Raw genomic sequence first — 19,914 nt, 5'->3', positions numbered from 1 at the left:
TCGGAGCCTTCTCTCTTTCTTTTGCGTCTTCGGCTCCTTCGGCTCGTCAGCTGTGGTGAGTGGAGATACTGTGTTCTCCTTTCAAGATCTCTGTTCCTCCTTTTCCCTCTGACTCCCTCTGCTCTGACCCTAAATAGGCGTCGGGGAAACCAATTAAAATTGGAAAAATCCGCGCCTCCGTGCGGACCTGGTCCTTGGCCGATGTAAATGATGATTTCGCTTTTTTCCCCATCAGATCGACAGTGCTGATGTCTTTGAACATTTGCCAGTTAGTTCTGATCACACCGGCCTCAGGAGGCCCCGCCATGTTCCGATCCCAACCGTGAGAAGATGGCGATGGATACCCTTTCTTTGTTGGTTCGCAGGTCGGCGCCATCCGAGGGTACAGAATGGATCCCAGAGGAGGGGGTCGCTGCTGGGTCTTCAAGAGAGCCCCCCGTAGAGCTCTACAGCCTTTTGTCTCCTGATCTCTGGCGTAAGCATTTGGATCCTGGCCTGTCGTAGGAAACGCGTGGTCTGGGAGCTTCTTCGTGTGCTGGGCAAACTGGAGGGAAAAAATGCAGATTCAGCCGTAGCTAATTTTACTTGTAAGTAAGGTGCGCAGGACGCTTCATTTTATCACGGTTCTAACGTATCTTTTAGACTTCGGTGAAAACAGATTTAGGAAAACGAATTCCCCAGGGTGGGAAAATCTCTTTAAAGTGAATAGATAATTAATTCTTTAAATGTCTCTTGAGTGCCCCCGAAAGCACATTTTTGGATCCCGTTTCTTCCTATGTGAGGTCTTTTTTTTTTTTTTTTTTTTTTTTTTAGTAAAACCGTTTTCTTGAGCATACTTGACGTTTCCAAGCAGAGGCTGGCGGCGCGGGCAGGTGGATGAAAGAATTTACTAGAGGCAGAACAAGAGATGTTCCTTGGCTAAACTGCCAGGCCATAGCTGGGGGCTGTAATGAAGGGGGAAGGCGGGAAGGGAGGGGAACGAATGGAATTTTCTTTCTTTGGTACCTGTGCTCAGTTTTAAGTAGCCCATCCGTCATCTAGGGCCTACAGATATTTTGAGCTGGGTCACCTTAAAGGTCTTGTTTGCCTTCAACCAGGTGGTTGCTATGGGCCCAGGTAACTTCATTCCGGTTTCCTTTGCTCGATCCTACTGCTTAAAAGTGGCCTCTACAAAAGAGAATATTTTAATTAAAAAAATTTTTTTTAAGTACTTTAAACCATATCTGGGGCTCAAACTCCCAACCTAAAGATCAAGAGTCACGTGCTCTACTGACCAAGTCATCCAGGCACCCCACGTGAGGATTTTTTTTTTTTCCTAAGGGAAAGCTAAATTTTGTGGTTTTGGTTGACCCAACCACCAATTCTCAGCTGTGTACCATTTTAATTTGCTTGAGTCCAGGAATGGCACCTTAAGGGCAGGACAGTAACACCTGTGAACAGGAGCTTTTCCTACTGGCATATATGATGACTGAACTTTTTTCCCCGACAGATCGACCATGTTGATCTAACTTTCCTAAGCCAGTTTCTGTCTGATATGCCAACTTGAGCAGCTCCTTTGTCCCTCACTTCCCTTGAGCATCTAGCTGATGGGAACTCATGTTTGTTTTTTCATCTTAGAGTTACTGTTGGCTGAAAGCAGACTTCGAGTAGACCAGGAATGAGATGTTGGTGAGTGATGTCCATGTGGCTGAATACACGGGATCTGGAAAATAGAGATAACAACTCCTATTTTGAAGTTTATTTAAGTAATCTCTACAGCCAGCGTGAAGCTTTAATTCCTGTCTCCAAGACCAAGAATCACATGCTCTTCGGAACCAGCCAGGCAGTAGCCTATTTTAAATACGGGACTGTCTGTGCCCTTTGTGTTCTGCTCTAACTCAAATTTGGCCATTGCAATTGATGACCTAACTTTTTTCCCCATCAGATCGACCATGTTGATCTAACTGAACCTTTAGCCAGTGTTTTGTCTGATGCATTGGCCCCAGAGATGACGTCTGTTTTCTGCGCACCACTAACTTCTGCCGTTTGTGTGTTTCAAGTGTTTAAGTGGTGTTTGGGCTTGGTTGGTTTTCTCCCCACCAGGAATCCGGTTCCTTACCTTGTTTTACCTGCTAACTTTCTACAGGTTAGGAACCCTGTGAGCCACAGGACCATACGTAGATGCAGCCTGATGAGCTTGGTTCATTCTGACCTGCGGCAGGTGAGGTTTGCAAATGGCATTATCTAAGTATCAGCCCTCTTTAAAGGTGATTAAATGTGGGTGCCTGGGTGGCTCAGTGGGTTAAAGCCTCTGCCTTTGGGGTCATGATCACAGGGTCCTGGGTCCTCTATTCAGCAGGGAGCCTCCTTCCTCCTCTCTCTCTGCCTACTTGTGATCGCTCTGTCAAATAAATCTTTTTTAAAAAAGGTGATTAAATGTTCCCCCATTAGACGTACTGAGTTTGCCTGCTGGGGAGTAACCTGGGAACCCACTTCTCAAGTGGTGTGTAAAACAGGAGGGGAAATTTTAAGACGAGTAGGATATATTGGTACTACTGGGTCCTAGAGGGCACCCATATCCCAAACAAGTAGCTTTTTACATCAGAATTAAATACTGATTGTATTTTTTTTTTTTTTAAGGAATTTCTCAACTATGGAGCTGGTCCCAAGTCTTGGAAAAGATTGATCCTGTGCTTTCCTGAGAAAGAGTGATAGTTCTGGTTGAATCTGTCTCAAAAAGGTTTTATGTAACCTGAGGACTGTCTAGAGGCCTGTGCCCATTTTGAAGAATCCAGGATTATGGTTAAACTTGGTAAACATTTTTAGTTTGTATCATTCCTATCTGGAGAGAGAAAATAAAATTCTTAAAACAAAAATGCTCTTGTGTTTGATTAATGGAGGTAAACATGAACCATGGAGAATCAGTAACCATCATGTCTACAGGGGTCAAACTCCAGGGGCAGAGAGAAAATGGAGGACTGATCACACACTTGTACATTCTGCAGGCATTTCTAAACAGTTAAGTACACTAAAGCACGGGTCCAGTGATCATGAGATCAGTATATGTGATTAGGGCTATATTTGATTTACATGTTTATACTGTTTAGCCATGGAAAATTCTAGATTGGTCTAAGATACATGGCCAATCTAGTTTCATCTAACTCTTACCATTCTCCCCTGCCTCAATTTTAATATAAGATTGTCTCACTCAGGAAAGATGGAATTTCACACTGGGCCATTTATATTGTGCCTTCTAAGCTAGAGCCTGCTATTGACTCCACATGTGATCTCCTTCCCTTTGAGTGTGTTGGACTTACTGCTTAAAATGAACAGAAAACATGAAAGGGTAAGTCCCTGGAGAATTGACTTCAAAATTTGTTCTGTTGCTAGTTCGATTCATATCTGTTTTATTCCTTGGCTGGCTTTGATGAAGCAAGCTGTCCATGGGAAATGTCCATGTAACAAGGTGGGGTCGAGGCAACCATGTGCATGGAACCAAGCCCTGCTAAGGAATGCAGCTCCTTCCCCACTGGCGTTTTCATACATTCAAGAGACCCTGAAACCAGACCCATTCAAGCTGTGCCTGGATTAGTGACCTACAGAAAAGATAAAATGTTTTTTAATGTCACTAGTTTTGGGGGTAATTGATCCAGCAATAAATCCAGAGCTCCACTATAATGGTCTTGACATAAATACCAACTTGCACCAGCCCACTGACCTTCCTGAAGCTGTCAGGGCATTCAAAACTGGGGGCCCAGCCTACATTTCTAGGTTTGTGTTCCCCTTCATGCATTCAATTGAAACTTCAAAAACGAGGGGTGCTTTGCTGGCTCAGTTGGTTAAGCATCTGGGCTCAGGTCATGATCTCAAGGTCCTGTTTGAGCCTCCTCCCTGCTCATGCTCTCAATCTAAAAAAAAAAAAAACAACTTGGAAAACTGATCTCCCCTTCCCCCATCAAAGCTGCCTCTCCCACAGCCGTTTCTTTTGGTATTGACACCTTCGGGCTAGTTGCTCACGTAGAACATTTGGGGAATTCACATTTGGCTCTTGTTGCATGTGTGGAACAATCCACTCCCATTGGTTCTGCCTTCAAAACCTGAAATTTGTTCCAACGTTGCTACCACTTTGCTCATCCAAACTATCCTCCAAGCTCTCATTACTGGTCTTGCTACTACCACCCCCCCTCTATGATCTATTATGCAGCTAGAGTGGTGCTGGAAAACAAAGATCATGCCACCATCCTCAAAACCCTCCAGCACGTCCCCACCTCACTCGGAGTAAAAACCAGAGTCTGGCCTTCCCTATTTCCTCTGTCTTAATCTCTGACCTATCCCTTTCTCTTTCCATCACTTTCAGCCACCAAACTCTTCCTCCATCACTTGACAATCACTCCCACATCAGAATCTTTGCACTTGCTACTTCCCCTCGGATCAACCAATCAATCCTAGACTCTTCAGATCTTTGCATGGTTCCCTCCCCCGGCTCAGTCAGGTGTGTTTATTCAAATGTCACCTTTCCAGGGGACCTATCTAAAATAATATTCCCTTCTCCTTCTGTTCCCTCACCTTGTATTTTTTTTTCAAAGTATTTATCACTGCTTAAGTGACACATACGCACACACTGTAGGTATATTTATATAGTATATTTGTTTATCGTTGGTGCCCCCCCTCAACCCTCCACCCCCATTAAACCCGGACTCCATGTATATAGCAACTTCCCCTTCTTTGTCTGTGGCCCCTCCACAAGTGGCACAGTGCCTGGTATGTGGGAGGCCACTCACTATTTGCTAAATGAAAGAATGAATCACACACTTGCCTTGTGGCTGGGCTGTGTTAAGACACTTGACATGCAAACTTTGTTACTCATCACACAGCCCAGTGAGGAGAGAACATGATTCTTATCCCAACTGCACAGATGAGGGAGTGAGGTTCAGAGAGGTATGGTTTCCCCAGTTCTGTGTGAGACAATTAGGTCACAAACTCTGACCTGTTTGACTCCAAAGTCCCTTCTTTTCCCTTCCCAACTTACTCCCTTCTGCTAGGACAAGGAGTATTTTCTGTTCTCTGCACCCTCTGGAGTTTCCAGAGCTATTCCTTGCATACAGTAGGTGCTCAATAAAGCAAAAATGACCAAATGATTCCTTGAACTATTACTCATGAACTGGTAGCATGAAGATACAACCCATGTGCCAGACTCCATTCTAGGTGCTGAGAATACAATAGTGGAGAAAAAATACTGCCAGTGTAGAAGATTAACTTGCCAGTGAAAGGAAGAACAATAATAGTATGAAACAATAATAGTATAATAATACTATTATAGTATAGTATAATTATATTATAATAGTATAAAACAATAATAGTATGTTATTAAATGATAAATACAGGGGCGTCTGGGTGGCGCAGTGGGTTAAAGCCTCTGCCTTCAGCTCAGGTCATGATCCCAGGGTCCTGGGATCGAGCCCCGCATCAGGCTCTCTGCTGGGCGGGGAGCCTGTTTCCTCCTCTCTCTCTGCCTGCCTCTCTGCTTACTTGTGATCTCTGTCTGTCAAATAAATATATAAGTCTTTTTAAAAAATGATAAATACAATGTGGAAAACTCAAAACAGTAGGAAAAAGGAATAGAATTGGAAATGCATAGGTGAATAGTTGAGTACAGAGCTGAAATAGATTAGGGAGTGAATGGTGTATCAGTGAAATTCCAGACCAGTGTAAAGGCCCTGAGGCAGGATATGCCTGCTGGATGCTGTGTTTAGAGCAGAAAGGAGGCCAGTGTGGCTTTGAGTGGAGAACTGGAAGGTCTGGCCCCAGTGGAACCATTTTCCTGCCTCATAACAATGACTGTGGCTGAGTAACATCCATCCCTTTTGGCAGGTCATGTGCTTTCCAGGTCCTACCATGATCTACTTCTCTCTTTTATATACCTGCCCTTGGAGGAATAATCAGATAATCATCAGGAATAAAAACAAGGTCTAATACTTATCAAGCCCTTACTATGTGTTAATTGCAGTCCTTTACTTGTAATGAAACATTCTTCTGACAACCCTGTGAGGTAGTTTGTATTATTAATCTCATTTGACAATGGAAGCAACAGTCTCAGAGAGGTCAAACAACTTGCCTAAAGTCAACACAGCTGGGAAGCGTAGCAGAGCCAGGACTTGAACCCTATCAGCTTTGCCCTTGACTTTGTAACTTTGGCTTAATGGCAGTCAGTCATGTATATGCTGTCTAGTGGACTTAGGAAGGACTCAATTTCTGGCTCTTAAAAGTTTAAATGAAAAGTTCCCATGCTTTCGCTGGACTTCCTTGTCAGTGAGATACTTCTGAGTTCAGAAGTGGCCCCAAATGCCCACCAGCTGGGGGCCTCCAATCTAGTCCTTTCTTGGCTTTTTGCTGTTGCTGCTTCCCTGAGCTCCAGGGCCAATGATAGGTCTTGAATGTTCAAACTCCGCATCCTGTCTTAGCTTCAGTCCCACGAAACATTTTTTAAAAGATTTTATTTATTTATTTGACAGACAGAGATCACAAGTAGGCAGAGAGGCAGACAGAGAGAGAGGAAAGAAGCAGACTCCCTGCTGAGCAGAAAGCTCAGGACCCTGAGACCATGACCTGAGCTGAAGGCAGAGGCTTTAACCCACTGAGCCATGAAGGCGCCCCCACCCTACCAAACATTTGATGCTTCAGTGTCACTTTACTTCTTTGTCCTTCAAGCTGAGGGATCTGGCAAATAACTTTGCCTCTACAAGCCTCAGTTTCCCTATCTGTGAATTGGGGTTCATAACAATATCTACTTCAGAGAATTGTAAGGTTCAATAAACTCATGTCTGCAAAGCATTTAGCCTAAGACCTAGCAAATAGTAAGGACACAGTTCCTATCTAGTGAATAAACAAATCTTCCTGTCATGTTGAAATGGGAAGAGGTCTCTGTTGGGGAACTGCAAGAAGAAGAAGAAATGTGTTTGTTGTGTGTTTACCGTGTGTAATATTCTGTTATTTATTATCTCTTTTAATCTATACCTCAACCCTGCTTGTTCCTGTCCCAATTTTAAAAATTAATTAATTTTAAATATTTTATTTATTTATTTGACGAAGAGAGAAAGAGGGAGAGCAGGAGAGCACAAGCAGGAGGACCTCCAAAGGGAAAGAGAAAAGCAGACTCCTTGCTGAGCAGGGAGCCAAATGTGGGTGCTGATCGCAGAACCCTGGGAACACAGCCTGAGCCGAAGGCAGACACTTCACTGACTGAGCCACACAGGTGCCCCTTACTATCCCATTTTAAAGACTGGACAACTGAGACTCAGGGAGGCTTAGCAACTTACTTGAGGTCACACACTTTGGAAGTGAGAGCTGGGATATGAACTTCATCCTGGGCTCCTAATTTCTGTGCTCTATTGTCTTGCAAGAGCTTTTGCTTCAGATCCTCACCAGCTGCGTAAATGGAATCACAAGCATTTCTGGAAAGCTGTGGAGAAAGAGAAGGGATTCACAGATCATCTTCCAGAATTCAAGCAGGAGGCAGTATTGTCTCCCCTGTACCTCACTCTTTGTTGGCCGGGAACGGAGCAATTTTATAAATGGTTCTGAGTCTGGGATTAGTCCTGGCTCCAGGCATACAGCCAGCTCTTAGCTCCAGATCTCCCATCTATAAAATGGGTATAATATTACCTTCCTCTTGGGAATCTGTGAGGATCAAATGAGATATGTCAAAATGCTTAGTGTAGCACTTGGCAGGGGTTAAGTGTTCAATAAGTTATAACCATCTCCCCCCTCCCCTGTTCCAGGCAAAAAGGGATGAACCAGCAATGCAGGCAATAATTTGGATGAATCCCAAGACACATGCCAAGAGAGGGAAGCCGGTCTCAAATGGTTACACACCATGTGATCCTATTTATTTGACATTCTCGAAAAGGAAAAACTACCGTGATAGGAAACAGATGACTGGCGGTTGCCAGAGTTAGGATGGGCAGGGGGTGTGAGAATAAGGAATAGCACAAGGAAGTGAGGGGTGTCCTTATTGTGGCGATGGTTACATGAATTTACACCTTTATTAAAGGCTGTGGAACTGTACACCAAAAGAAAAACTAAAGTCAACCTTATTGTATGATAATATAAAAAATATTAACAACAAACATGGGCTCTGGAATTAGATTTCCTGGGTTTGAATCCTAGCTCTGCCCTTTATTTAACCATGCAGTCTTTAAGCAAGTGATTCACATCTCTTTCTACTTCAGAAGCCAGTATTGCACTGTATGTTAACTAAAATTAAATTTTAAAATAAATGATTCACATTTCTGAACCTCACTTTGTCTGGAAAATCAGGACATTAATGGGATCCACTGTTTGGAGATATTTTGAGGAGTAAAGGAACATTTGTAACTCTGCTTGGAACATGAAAAGAGTTTCTCAAACGCTTATTTTTTAGTTTCTTTTTTTTTAATTTTTTCATTTTTTTATTAACATATAATGTATTATTAGCCCCAGGGTTTTTAGCTTCTTTCTTTTTTTTCTTCTAATATTTTATTTATTGGGGCGCCTGGGTAGCTCAGTGGGTTAAAGCCTCTACCTTCAGCTCAGGTCATGATCCCAGGACCCTGGGATCTAGCCCCGCATGGGCTCTCTGCTCAGCAGGGAGCGTGCTTCCTCCTCTCTTTCTGCCTGCCTCTCTGCCTACTTGTGATTTCTGTCTGTCAAATAAATAAAATCTTTAAAAAAAAAAAAGACTTTATTTATTTATCTGACAGACAGAGATCACAAGTAGGCAGAGCAGGCAGAGAGAGGAGGAAGCAGGCTCCCTGCTGAACAGAAAGCCCTATGTGGGGCCCGATCCTAGGAGCCTGGGATCATGACCCGAGCCGAAGGCAGAGACTTTAACCCACTGAGCCACCCAGGCGCCCCAGTTTTTAGTTTCTTTTAATCTTCTTCTTTTCCTTTTTCCTCCTAGATTTTGCCGGCCTCAGTCCTCATTGTGGTGCAATAGTCCAGAAGGATGGAGCTTGGCGTCCCATCCAGGACTTGCAGCTCCAGCCTGTGTCTGCAGGGGGCGCTGGGGCCACACATTTCTCCAACGGGTGGGCGCAAAGCCTCCACCTTTGGGCTGGGAAGGGGGAAAAGGGCTTGGTGGTGGCCTAGTGTATGGGTGAGCTTTTCAGATGTGCTAGAAGTGCAGCTAGCACTTCTGGGGTTGACTGCAGCAGCAAAGCCTGAGAAAGGGAAAGTTCCCCAGGCCTGAAATGTGGTGCTAATGGTGCCTCCCCCAGACCCATGCAACAAACCAACCAGAAACAAATTTACCCATGATCCCCTCAATCTAATGCGTTAGTGATCAGATTTTCACTTTCCCACATTCCCTTCTGTCCCCATAACGTTATCATAGTAGAGTGGCTACTCCCAGCATGGTTGGAGCTTCCCATTTTTAAAGGAAGCCAGAAAGCCTTAAACTGTTAGCAACAGATTCCAATTTTATAAACTGTGAAGACTTAGAAAATGTGTGGGCCTCAGAGGGCCTGGAGGCTGCCAGCTTGAGACCTCTGTAATTTGAGCTGTATCCTTTTCAGCATCCGTCCTGTCATTCCTGAGCCAGATAAAACACATGATGTCCAGTTCTATGTGAATCTCAGATAAATCACAAATAATTTTTTAGCCTAAGTACATCCCTTGCAATATTTGGGACACAGTTAAAATTGTTTGTTGTTTATCTGAAATTCACATGTAACTGGGTGTTGCGTGTTTCTGTTTGCTAAATCTGGCAACCTCCTTCCTGGGAGCACCTGGCTTGGGACAATGGCATCTGCTCTTGAATAGAACGCCTTGGTGGACTTTATACATTCTGGGTAACTTCTATACTCTCTATCAACTTGGATTTTTTTCCTTCAAGATTATCTGGGGGGAAATTGCATTTATAGATTCTAAACTGGCTTCAAAGTCTGGGTCATGGGATTGGCCGGCCCCTGATCAATTTCTCCCAAGGTCCCAATGTTCATTAATTGCAGGTCTTTTTAGAAGGTGATTGTTTTTTCTTTTCTTTTTTTTTAATCTGTTAGTCATGGCAGAAACAGACCATCTTGGACTTATTTATATCTGCAGCTTTTTTAAATAGAAAAGGAAAAATCTGGATCCTCTCCCTTGGCAGGCTCATTTAAACAAATGGTCCTTTTGCTAAAACAGACCTGTGGGAAGTGTTACAGTCTGCAGGTGGGGAGGTTTGGATGGGGGGCTGTCCTGGAAGGTGAGAGCTTTTTATTTTTATTTTTTTAAAAGATTTTATTTATTTATTTGACAGACACAGCAAGAGAGGGAACACAAACAGGGGGAGTGGGAGAGGGAGAAACAGGCCTCCCGCCGAGCAGGGAGCCTGATGTGGGGCTCAATCCCAGGACCCTGGGATCATGACCTGAGCTGAAGGTAGACACTTAATGACCTAGCCACTGAGGCACCCTGCTTTTTTTGTTTGTTTGTTTTTCTCTCTCTCCTGTGTTAAAATGGCATTGGGGCAGTCTGGAAATCTGATGTCACTTTTGGCTCTGCCCAGGTTAACCTGATGTTTTTACAGCCAGAGCAGCTACCTAGGGAGTGTGGTGGTATTTATTATAGTGCCACTTGGCAGGCTGCCGCTAATGTTTCTCTGTCCCACCATTCGGTCAAGTCCAAGCAGACCTCTCTCTACGCCCCATTTCCCCTACTCAAGTTGTCCTCGTGAGGATCGTCGTCTGTAATTGCCTTTTGTTGCCATGTTCTACCAGGCTCCACACGAGGTACTTGATGTGTGATAATTTACTCCTTACCTCAAATCTCCAAGGGAGCTAATATTATTATTCCAGCCTTACAGATGAGGAAACTGAATAAATGGCTCTGCCAATGTCTTCCCTTGCCTCCTCACCCTCGTCTACCTTGCTCAGCGCTCCTGGAGCCTGGGCGGCTTGAGCCCTGTGCTGCCTGGGCTTCAGCAGCAGGTTGGAAGCGGGAAGGCAATTGAGGCTGAGCTAGCCATTCCTCTGGCTTCGCCCTGCAGGGTGCTTCTCCAGGAGCTCCTCCACCTAACCCTCCTTCCGGGCTATGGTAGTGGCTCCTTCTTCCCTGGCGCCTTCAAGTGCATGGGTGCCCCCTTCTGTTTCCAGCACCAGGGTTCCTTGCCAGCCCTGTGGTTTGCTTATGTTCTGTGTGTAAGCTTGTGGTATTCTCTAATCAGCCTTCTGGAATTGTTCTACATCCAGTAGGCTAGGACTGGCACAGAGGGAGCTGGGATTCAAACCCAGGGACTCCAAAAGAACCTTTTGCAAGCTGCACTCAGATTGCTCCTGCCAGGCACAGGGTCTGCCTCTGACACAGACCATGATCTGCTCTCATTTCTAGCATTTTCCCACAATAACTGCAGGGAATGTTAAATGTATTTTCTGTGCCTGCCAGTATTATGACCCTATTAACAACACACACACACACACACACACACACACACACTCTGAGGCTAATTTTACATGACTTGTTCTTTGGAACAAGATTCTTGTGAATACTTATACCCCATACCCCAAGTGTTTAATTAGAATCATTTCAGGGACAAATCATAGAGCTGAGCCAAAAAGGAGGTAAGAAGGATAATGATCCCTCAGTCTCTGCCCTAAAATAGTTCATAGCCAAGTTACCAACTCCCTGATTAATTTTTCAGGCTAGAATATCATGGGGGATGAGACCAAGCTTATATACATGTGGTTTCCAAACTCTCTATCCTCACATTTCAAGATAGGGATATATATATCCCTATATGGACATATGGATATCCATATATATATGGATATATAGAGATAGGGATATAAATATAGAGAGATAGGGATATCTATATCTATATCTATATATGGAATCATATATATGTGATTCAAAACATATATCAATCCACATATATATTCATATATATATCAAAACATATACCAGTATATTCATATGTATATCCATATATATATCATTATATTTATCAAACAGCACATATGGAACATATATATATGGTTCAAAACATATATATCAATCAACATCCAGAAAGTAAGTAATCCAATTTAAAAATGGCCGAAAGACATGAACAGACATTTCTCCAAAGAAGACATCCAAATGACCAACAGGCACATGAAATATGTACAATATCATTCACCATTAGGGAAATGCAAATTGAAACTATGATGAGACACCACTTAATACTGGTCAGAAAGGCTAAAATCAACAACACGAGAAATAACAGGTGTTGGCAAGGGTGAAGTAAAGGGGAATCCTCTTGCACTGTTCGTGGGAATGCAAGCTGGTGCAGCCACTGCAGAAAACAGTGTCGAGTTTCCTGGGGGCGCCTGGGTGGCTCAGTGGGTTAAAGCCTCTACCTTCGGCTCAAGTCATGATCCCAGGGTCCTGGGATTGAGCCCTGCATCGGGCTCTCTGCTCAGCAGGGAGCCTGCTTCTCCCCTCTCTCTGCCTGCCTCTCTGCCTACATGTGATCTCTGTCAAATAAATAAGATAAATAAAAATCTTAAAAAAAAAAAAAAAAAAGGGGCGCCTGGGTGGCTCAGTGGGTTAAGCCGCTGCCTTCGGCTCAGGTCATGATCTCAGGGTCCTGGGATCGAGTCCCACATCGGGCTCTCTGCTCGGCAGGGAGCCTGTTTCCTCCTCCTCTCTCTCTCTGCCTGCCTTTCTACCTACTTGTGATCTCTCTCTGTCAAATAAATAAAATCTTTAAAAAAAAAAAATCTTAAAAAAAAAAAAAGTTGAAAATGGAACGTACCCTATGATTCAGTCATCACACTACTGGGTATTTATCCCCCCAAATACAAAAACACTAAATTCAAAGGGATACGTGCTCCCCTGTGTTTTACTGCAGCATTTTTTTTATAATTCCCAAATTATGGAAGCAGTCAAGTGCCCACAGATAGATGAATGAGTAAAGAAGGTATGGTACATATACACAGCATATACATAATGGGATAGTATTCAGCCATAAAAAAGAATGCAATCTTGCCATTTGCAAAGACACAGATGAAGCTGGAGAGTATAATTCTAAGCAAAATCTGTCAGAGAAAGACAGATATCACACGATTTCATTCATACGTGGAATTTAAGAAACAAAACAAATGAGTAGAGAGAGACAAAGAAACAGGCTCAACTATAGTGAGCAAAGTGGTCATCAAAGGGGAGGTCGGCGGGGGATGGGTGAGATAGGTGATGGGGACTGAAGAGTCTGTTTATCACGATGAGCACCAGGTCTGGTATAGAACTGTGGAATCAGGGGCTCCGGGTTCGCTCAGTCACTGGAGCACAGAACTCTAGATTTTGGGGTTGCGGTTTCAAGCCCCATACTAAGTGTAGAGATTACTTAAAAATAACAACAATAATAATAATTTAGGGCATCTGGATGGCTTAGTCTGTAGAATGTGTGGACTCCTGATCGCAGGGTTGTGAGTTCAAGCCCCATGTTGGGAGTGGAGCCTACTTAAAAAAAAAAAAGAATTATTGGGGTGCCTGGGTGGTTCAGTCGGTTAATCAGCTACCTTCAGTTCAGGTTACGATCCCAGGGTCCTGGGATGAAGTCCTGCATTGGCTTCTTGCTCAGTGGGGAGGCGGCTTCTCTCTCTGGCTCTGCCTCCCACTCGGCCTGGTTCTGTATGTGCTTTCTCTCTCTCTGACAAACAAACAAATAAATAAATAAATAAGAAAAAGAATTATCGAATCACTCTATTGTAACCATGAATCTAATGTAACACTGTATGTTAACTATACTGGAATTTAAAAATGTAAGAAAAATATATAATAAAATTCAGATAGGATATATACTTAAATAAACTATTAAAAATAACTTTTTTATTATGGAGAATGAACTAGGACAACATGCAACAGCCTAGACCAATCTCAAGGGCCTTATGGTTATTGACAAAAGCCAATTTCTTTCTGTTTTTTTAAAGATTTTATTTATTTATTTGACAGGGAGAGATCACAAGTAGGCAGAGAGGCAGGCAGAGAGAGAGGAGGAAGCAGGCTCCCTGCTGAGCAAAGAGCCCGATGCAGGACTCGATCCCAAGACCCTGAGATCATGACCTGAGCCGAAGGCAGCAGCTTAACCCACTGAGCCACCCAGGCGCCCCAATAAAGGCCAATTTCAAAAGGTTCCTTATGTATGATCATTTATATTACATCCTTGAAATGAACAAACTGTAGAGGTAGAAAACAGGTTAGTGATTGCCTGGGTGTAGGGATTGGAAGACAAGGGTAATCCTAAGCAGTTACCGCAAGGGAATTCCTTGGTGTCTTGTTTGTGGTGGTTACACGAGTACAGGATTTATTATGGAATAAAAATGTTTAGAATTATATGTGTGTGCGCACACACACATATAAGGGTAAAAACATGATGACAACAGAATGAGATCCGTGGTCTAATTAAATATATTGCACCAAAGTCTATTCCCCGGTTTTTATATTGTACGATAGCTATATAGGATGACACTGCTGGGGGAAGTTAGGTGAAGGTACATGATATTCCATGTATGAATTTGCGGCTTCCTGTGAGTCTATAATTACTTCAAAATAAAAAGTTAAAAAAAACCTTCATTACCAAAGCAGAATAAGTACATTGTAGAAAGCCAGAAACATGGAATAAAAATAAAAAGACCCTATTACATAATTCAGACACTCCACTGTCAAACCTTATTGTATATCTTTCTAGATCTTTCGTATGTTTATATATATTGTATGTATTCTGGGGGGCTATTTTTTATTCTATTTTAAAAAATGTTTTATTTGTTTATTTGTCAGAGAGAGAGAGACAGAGAGAGACACGCAGCAGGGGGAGTGGCAGGCAGAAGAAGAAGCAGGCTCCCTGCTGAGCAGAGCCCGATGCGGGACTCGATCCCAGGACCCTGGGATCACCAGCCGAGCTGAAGGCAGACGCTCAACTGACTGAGCCACCCAGGTATCCTAGGGCTATTTTTTAAAAAGATAATATTTTAGAGCAGTTTTAGGTTTACAACAAAATTGAAAGGAAAATGCAGAGATATCCCATATGCCCTCTGCCTCCCTTGCGCGCAGCCTCTCCCATTATCACCTTCACTCACCGGAATGGTACATTTTTGTTTTTATCAAAGGTGAACCTACACTGGGGCACCTGGGTGGTTCAGTGGGTTAAAGCCTCTGCCTTCGGCTCGGGTCATGATCCCAGGGTCCTGGGATCAAGCCCCAAGTCAGGCTCTCTGCTCAGCGGGGAGCCTGCTTCCTCCTCTCTCTCTCTGCCTCTCTGCCTACTTGTGATCTCTGTCTGTCAAATAAATAAATAAAATCTTAAAAAAAAAAAGTGAACCTACATTGACACATCATAATCACCCAAAGTCTATAGTTCACCTTAGAATTCTCTCTTGTTGCTGTACTTTCTATGGGTTGGTACAAAAACATAATGACATACAGTTGACCCTTGAACAACATGGGTTTGAGCTGTGTGGGTCCTCTTATACATGAATTTTTTACAATATGGTACTGTAAATGTATTTTCTCTTCCTTATGCTTTTTTCTTTTCTTTTTTTTTTTTTTTTTTAAAGATTTTACTTACTTATTTGACAGAGAGAGAGAGCACAAGCAGGCAGAGTGGCAGGCAGAGGTAGAGAGAGAAGCAGCCTCCCCACTAAGCAAGGAACCTGACTCGGGGCTCAATTCCAGGACCCTGGGATCATGATCCAAGCTGAAGGTAGTGGCCCAACCAACTTAGCCACCGAGGTGTCCCATGATTTTCTTTTTTTTTTAAATTTATTTTTAAGTGATCTCTATACCCAACAGGGCTCTCGAACTTACAACCCTCAGGTCAAGAATAGTAGGTGCCATATGTTTAAAAAAAAAAAAAAAGAAAGAAAGAAATATGCTTGTCTTTAGTTATTTGTTAGATTTAAGTTATATATTGATGCAGAATAAAATGTCCCTCTATCAAAAAAAAAAAAAAAAAAAGAGAGAGAATTAAGTGCCACTGACTGAGCTAGCCAGGCCCCCTCCATTATGATTTTCTATTTTTTAAAAGAAGATTTTATTTATTTATTTGACAGAGAGAGAGAGAGAGATATCACAAGCGGGCAGAGAGAGAGGGGGAAGCAGGCTTCCCACCAAGTGGAGAGTCTGATGTGGGGCTCAATCCCAGGACCCCGAGATCACAACCCAAGCCGAAGGCAGAGGCTTAAGCCACTGAGCCACCCGGGCGCCCCTCGATTTTCTATTTAATAACATTTTTTTTCCACTAGCTTACTTTATTGTAAAAATCCAGTATAAAATACATATAACATATACAATTATGTGTCAATCAACTCTTTTATTAGTAAGGTTTCTGGTTAACATAAGCTATTAGTAGTTAAGTCTTGGTGGAGCCAAAAGCTATACACAGGTTTACGACTGGGCAGGGGTCAGTGTCCTTAACCCCTAGATTGTTCAAGGGTCGATTGTATATCCACCATTGCTGTTTCATACAGAGCATTTTCACTAAAAATCCTCTGTGCTCTGCCTGTTCATCCCTATTCTCACCCTGTCTCTGGCAACCACTGATTTTTAAAAAATATTTTATTTATTTATTTGTCAGAGAGAGAAGGAGAGTGAGAGAGAGCACAAGCAGGGGGAGAAGGGAGTGCCGCAGAGGCAGAGGGAGAAGGAGTCTCTCCGCCAAGCAGGGAGCCCAATGAGGGACTTGATCCCAGGATGCTGGGATCATGACCTGAGCTGAAGGCAGAGGCTTAACCCACTGAGCCACCCAGACATCCCAGCCATGGATCTTTATGTTGTGTCTATGTTTTTACCTTTTCCAGAACCTGATATAATTAGAATGATACAGTATGTTACATGCACATAGTTACTATCATACAGTAACCTTTCCAGAAGGGCTTCTTTGGCTTAGTGATATACATTTAAAGTTCTTCAGTGTCTTTTCATGACTTGAAAGCTCCTTTCGTTTCAGCAGTGGACAATATTCCGCAGTTGGTTCTCCTGCAGCTTATCCATTCATCAACTGAAAGATGTCTTGGTTGCTCTCAAATTTTGACAATTATGAATAAAACTTCTACAAACACCCTTGTGCAGGTTTTTGTGGAGACATAAGTTTTCACCTCCTTTGGGTCCTTGTGGGCAGAGCCCGTCTCCCACAAGAGAGGCAGACGGAGCCAGACACTTGCCTTCCCAGCCTCACCGGAGGCTAAGGCACGTGACCTCGTTCTGACCAATAAGACACACAGGAAACATGCCTAGAGGATGTCACGTTTCCGCTCCTATGATTATTATCCATAACATGATTTCTTGCAGCGATCAGTTGGGGGAGGTGGCCCACAGAACGGTGCAGAACATCTAAAAGCCTGGGTGCTGCTCTGTACTTAGAGGAGTGCTTCTCAGACCATAATGTAGGCATCTTATTAAAATGCAGACTCTGGGGCACCTGGGTGGCTCAGTGGGTTAGGCTGCTGCCTTCGGCTCAGGTCATGATCTCAGGGTCCTGGGATCGAGGCCCGCATCGGGCTCTCTGCTCAGCGGGGAGCCTGCTTCCCTCTCTCTCTCTCTCTGCCTGCCTCTCTGTCTACTTGTGATCTTTCTCTGTCAAATAAATAAAATCTTAAAAAAAAAATGCAGACCCTGGTTCAGTAGGTCTGTGGTGGGGCATGAGATTCTGCATTTCTTTTTTTCTTACTCTCTCCCTCCTTCCCTCCATCTCTTCTTTCCTTCTTCCTTCCTCCCTCCCTGCCTATTTCCCCTCCTTCCTTCTTTCAGATTTATTCATTTATTAGAGAGAGAAGAAGAGCAGGAGAGGGACAAGCAGACTCCACGCTGAGCACGGAGCCCCCCACGGGGCTTGATCTCATAACCATAAGATGATGACCTGAACCCAAAATCGAGAGTCAGCTGCTTAACCAACTGAGCTGCCCTGATGCCCGAGATTCTGCATTACTTTTTTTTTTTTTAAAGATTCTATTTATTTATTTGACACAGAGAGAGAGATCATAAGTAGGCATAGAGGTAGGCAGAGAGAGAGGCAGAAGCAGGCTCCCCACTGAGCAGAAAACCCGATGTGAGGCTCGATCCCAGAACCCTGAGATCATGACCTGAGCTGAAGGCAGAGGTTTAGCCCACTGAGCCACCCAGGGACACCGAGATTCTGCATTTCTTGAGATGAAGTTAATTTGTATATTAGGACCCCCCACAAAAAATGGAGGCTGCACTCGTGGCCCAGCCCAGGTCCCAAGCGTAATCCTAAATCAGCCTGCGCTTACAGGAAACACCTGTTAAGGAAACGTAACACACATCAGCCACAATCTTCCAACTCCACTTTAGCTAGCTTACCATACCCTGTGGATAGGACCTTCTAGCCCATCCTGTCATTTCGAGGTACCTTTACCCCCTTTAAGCTTTGTAATAGTCTTGCCTCAAATCCCTTGGAAGCAGTGCTCCACTCCTTGTCTTGTAACAAGCAAGCTTGTTACCAAATTGTTTTATCATTTGACACTAACAAGCTCCCAGGGGATGTCGTGCTGCTGGTTCTTGGGCCACAATTTGAATGGCGGGGTATTCCATGCTTTTGAACACAAACAGGAGAAAACCCAACTATATGTGATTTAAACCAAAAGGAAAGACATTCCCGAGACGGTAGTGAGTTTGATCCAGCAGTTCATCAACCTCTTCAAGGACTCGGGCTCTCTCCCGCTTTCCTCTCCGTTACCCTGGGGGGTTCATGTTCAGTCCTCAGGCTGGTTGCCTCAGGGTCATGAGAACCCCAGGGGCCACGCCCAGAACACCGGAAATTTCTTTTTTTTTTCTGTGGAGCAGGCTCCCCACTGAGCAGAGAGCCCAATGCGGGGCTCGATCCCAGGACCCTGAAATAGTGACCTGAGCAGAAGGCAGAGGCTTCAATCCACTGAGCCACCCAGGTGCCGCAGAACGCCTGAACTTTCAAAGAAAGAGGACAGCAGCCCTTCCCACGCATCTATCAGTGAGAAAAATCTGTCCCAGGAGCCTCCTACACCCACCCCTGGGCTGCTGATGTGCACAACCATTTTAACAGACTACCTGAAGGCTGTCTGAGAAGTGCTGGAAGTCCTCTCCTGGTGCCCCTCCGCCAGAACTGTGTCACGCGTCCAAGCCTAACCCTCCATTGGCCAGGGGAGAATTCCTGTGATTGGCTCAGACCTGTAGTTCTCAGAGGGAAGTTCCTGGAACAGTAGAATCAGCATCACCTGTGAAACTTGTTAGAAAGGCAAATTCTTGGCTCTGGCCCAAACCTACTGAATTAGCACGTGTAGGGGTGAGGCACAGCAATGATTTCACAGAGCCTCCAGGTGTTTCTGAAGGACCTGGGTCAGCCCTGGTTGCACATTAAAGTCATCTGGGAGGAAGCTTAAAAATGTTCTGCTTGATAAAAATCAGGAGAATGGCGCCCTCTGGAGGTAGGCTGGGGTATAGACCTGGAAGTAGTGTTCGCAACTAACTTGTCCTGGTTCCTGTCCCCCACCCCCCAAGTCTAGGTTTTAGAACCGACAGTCCCATGTCCTGAAAAAAACCACTCAGTCCTGGACAAACGGGGATGGCTCTTCACCCTACCTCGAAGGGACAATACGGAATTTTTTGGGGTGCTTTTGGAAACCTATGCCATTATCTGAGTGGTGGCTACATGGGTGGACACGTGTGTAAAAAATGCTGATTCATTTAAAGTAAGTGCATTTTACTAAAAGTATGTTTTACTGTAAAAAATACAGATGTCCAGGTCGTATTCCAAATCAACTGAATCAAAATCTCAGCAAAAAATCCCAGGTATTGCAGACCCAAGAAAACTTTTCTGGTGCTTCTAATGTCCAGCCAGGGTGCGAACTAATGTGTTCAAATCACCAGAGAGTTTGTGAAAAGGAAGATTCTGGCTCAGTACATCTGGGATGGACCTCGAGACTCTGCATCTCCGACAAGCTCCCAGGTGATGCT

General features: G+C 43.9%; 1 long non-coding RNA gene and 3 other non-coding genes across 4 annotated transcripts; all 4 read left to right on the top strand.

Annotated features, from left to right (window-relative positions):
- Positions 1-159: 159 nt before the first annotated feature.
- LOC131807487 (uncharacterized) lies at positions 160-2,855 on the top strand. The gene is made up of 4 exons (XR_009344511.1): positions 160-587; positions 1,618-1,668; positions 2,126-2,200; positions 2,620-2,855. It is a non-coding gene; the product is annotated as an uncharacterized LOC131807487 (long non-coding RNA).
- LOC131808749 (small nucleolar SNORD12/SNORD106) lies at positions 198-289 on the top strand. The gene has a single exon (XR_009344947.1). It is a non-coding gene; the product is annotated as a small nucleolar SNORD12/SNORD106 (small nucleolar RNA).
- On the top strand, positions 1,452-1,542 carry LOC131808750 (small nucleolar SNORD12/SNORD106). The gene has a single exon (XR_009344948.1). It is a non-coding gene; the product is annotated as a small nucleolar SNORD12/SNORD106 (small nucleolar RNA).
- Positions 1,887-1,980, top strand: LOC131808748 (small nucleolar SNORD12/SNORD106). The gene has a single exon (XR_009344946.1). It is a non-coding gene; the product is annotated as a small nucleolar SNORD12/SNORD106 (small nucleolar RNA).
- Positions 2,856-19,914: the final 17,059 nt, after the last annotated feature.

Source organism: Mustela lutreola, chromosome 9 (assembly GCF_030435805.1).
Source record: "Mustela lutreola isolate mMusLut2 chromosome 9, mMusLut2.pri, whole genome shotgun sequence".
Taxonomy (NCBI): domain Eukaryota; kingdom Metazoa; phylum Chordata; class Mammalia; order Carnivora; family Mustelidae; genus Mustela; species Mustela lutreola.
The sequence above is the reverse complement of the archived record's forward strand: the minus strand, read 5'-3'. Positions and strand labels throughout refer to the sequence as shown.